Consider the following 3,690-nt stretch of genomic DNA (forward strand, 5'->3'; position numbering starts at 1 on the left):
TAGAATTAGATACTACATGATAGAATTAGATACTACATGATAGAATTAGATACTACATGATAGGTTTAGATACTACATGATAGGTTTAGATACTACATGATAGGTTTAGATACTACATGATATGTTTAGATACTACATGACAGGTTTAGATACTACATGACAGGTTTAGATACTACATGATAGGTTTAGATACTACATGACAGGTTTAGATACTACATGATAGGTTTAGAAACTACACGATAGGTTTAGATACCACATGATAGGTTTAGATACTACATGATAGGTTTAGATTCTACATGATAGGTTTAGATACTACATGATAGGTATAGATACTACATGATATGTTTAGATACTACATGACAGGTTTAGATACTACATGATAGGTTTAGATTCTACATGATAGGTTTTGATACTACATGACATGTTTAGATACTACATGATATGTTTAGATACTACATGACAGGTTTAGATACAACATGACAGGTTTAGATACTACATGATAGGTTTAGATACTACATGAGAGAATTAGATACTACATGATAGAATTAGATACTACATGATAGGTTTAGATACTACATGATAGGTTTAGATACTACATGATAGGTTTAGATATCTTGACAGGTTTAGATACTACATGATAGGTTTAGATACTACATGATAGGTTTAGATACTACATGATAGGTTTAGATACTACTTTATAGGTTTAGATACTACATGATATGTTTAGATACTACATGACAGGTTTAGATACTACATGATAGGTTTAGATACTACATGATAGGTTTAGATACTACATGATAGGTTTAGACACTACATGATAGGTTTAGATACTACATGATAGGCTTAGATACTACATGATAGGTTTATATACTACATGATAGGTTTATATACTACATGATCGGTTTATATACTACATGATATGTTTAGATACTACATGATAGGTTTAGATACTACATGATAGGTTTATATACTACATGATAGGTTTAGATACATGACAGGTTTAGATACATGACAGGTTTAGATACTACATGATAGATTTATATACTACATGCCAGTTTTAGATACTACATGACAGGTTTAGATACTACATGATAGGTTTAGATACTACATGATAGGTTTAGATACTACATAATATGTTTAGATACTACATGATAGGTTTAGATACTACATGATAGGTTTATATACTACATGATATGTTTAGATAATACATGACAGGTTTAGATACTACATGACGGGTTTAGATACTACATGACGGGTTTAGATACTACATGACGGGTTTAGATACTACATGACGGGTTTAGATACTACATGACGGGTTTAGATACTAGATGACGGGTTTAGAAACTAGATGACGGGTTTAGATACTACATGACGGGTTTAGATACTACATGACAGGTTTAGATACTACATGATAGGTTTAGATACTACATGATAGGTTTAGATACTACATAATATGTTTAGATACTACATGATAGGTTTAGATACTACATGATAGGTTTAGATACTACATGATAGGTTTAGATACTACATGATAGGTTTATTTATTTATTATTTACCGTTATTTTACCAGGTAAGTTGACTGAGAACACATTCTCATTTGCAGCAACGACCTGGGGAATAGTTACAGGGGAGAGGAGGGGGATGAATGAGCCAATTGTAAACTGGGGATTATTAGGTGACCATGATGGTTTGAGGGCCAGATTGGGAATTTAGCCAGGACACCGGGGTTAACCTGTCTAGGATCAGCGTGGCGCTAGCGGCACTCCCCCCCCCCCCCCCACTGAAAAACCAGTGCCGCGAAATTCAAAAAAAATATTTTTTTAAATATTTAACTTTCACACATTAAAGTCCAATACAGCTAATGAAAGACACAGATCTTATGAATCCAGTCAACATTTCCGATTTTTAAAATGTTTTACAGGGAAGACACAATATGTAAAGATGTACATCTATTACCTAAAAACACATTAGCATATTCCACCATCTTTTATTTGTCCACCAACACCAGTAGCCATCACCAATTCGGCTAAACTAAGATATTTATAGCCCCTAACCAACAAAAAAACTCATTAGATGACAGTCTGATAACATATTTATGGTATGGGATAGGTTTTGTTAGAAAAAAGTGCATATTTCAGGTATATGGCATAGTTTACAATTGCACCCACCATCACAAATGGACTAGAATAATTACAATGAGCAACGTGTTTACCTAACTACTAATCATCAAACATTTCGTAAAAATACACAGCATACACGAATCGAAAGACACAGATCCTGTGAATACAGACAATATTTCAGATTTTCTAAGTGTCTTACAGCGAAAACACAATAAATCGTTATATTAGCTTAGCACATAGCAATTAGCAGCCCAGCATTGATTCTAGCCAAAGTGAGCGATAAAAGTCAACATCGCCAAAAGATATTAATTTTTTCACTAACCTTCTCAGAATTCTTCCGATGACACTCCTGTAACATCACATTACAACATGCATATACAGTTTGATCGAAAATGTTTATATTTAGCCACCAAAATCATGGTTAGACAATGTGAAATGTAGACAAGCTGGTAAAGAAAACGTCCTTGCGCCACTTAGACAGTGATCTACTCTTATACATAAATACTCATAAACGTGACTAAAAAATATAGGGTGGACAGGGATTGATAGACAATTTAATTCTTAATACAATTGCGTTATTACATTTTTTAATTTATCCTTACTTTTCAATACAGTTTGCGCCAAGCGAAGCTACGTCAAAAAACATGGCGTCCTAAGCCACTAAAATGTTTCGACAGAAACACGATTTATCATAATAAAAATGTCCTACCTTGAGCTGTTCTTCCATCAGTATCTTGGGCAAAGGATCCTTTCTTGGGAGAAATCGTCTTTTGGTGGAAAGCTGTCCTCTTGCCATGTGGAAATGTCAACTACGTTCGGGATGAACTGAAAAGCGTGTCCAACTTTTCACATCGTTGCAAAAATAAATGTCCCAAAATCGCACTAAACGGATATAAATTGCTATAAAACGCTTTAAATTAACTACTTTGTGATGTTTGTAACTCCTATAACGAGTGAAAAGATGACCGGAGAAATATAACAGGCTAAACTAACGCTTGGAACAGGAGAGGGTCGGTGTCTTCCACGCGCGTTACGCAGCAAGAAAAGACTTGCTAGCTAAAGGTTTTTTTCATTTGTAGGGCCTGTGAACGAGCAATCGAGCCCGTTGGAATCGTCATCACGTAAAGGCATCCAGGGGAAGACGTAAGAAGTGTCCGTATAGTCATAGCAACGACAGAGCCCTTTTAAATGACTTCAGAAAAGTGGCCAACGTTTCTCAAATCTGACTCCATGTCAGGGAAATTGCTGTAGAATGGGCTCTGTTCCACTTAGAGACAAAATTTCAACTCCTATAGAAACTATAGACTGTTTTCTATCCAATAATAATAATAATATGCATATTGTACGATCAAGGATTTTGTGGGAAGCCGTTTAAAAAATTAGCCACATTAGCATAAATAGTCTAAACAGCGCCCCCATCCCCAACAGGTTAACACCCCTGCTCTTACGATAAGTGCCATGGGATTTTTAATGACCTCAGAGAGTCAGGACACCCGTTTAACGTCCCATCCGAAAGACGGCACCCTACACAGGGCAGTGTCCCCAATCACTGCCCTGGGGCATTGGGATA

Source organism: Salvelinus fontinalis, unplaced genomic scaffold (genome assembly GCF_029448725.1).
Source record: "Salvelinus fontinalis isolate EN_2023a unplaced genomic scaffold, ASM2944872v1 scaffold_0436, whole genome shotgun sequence".
Taxonomy (NCBI): domain Eukaryota; kingdom Metazoa; phylum Chordata; class Actinopteri; order Salmoniformes; family Salmonidae; genus Salvelinus; species Salvelinus fontinalis.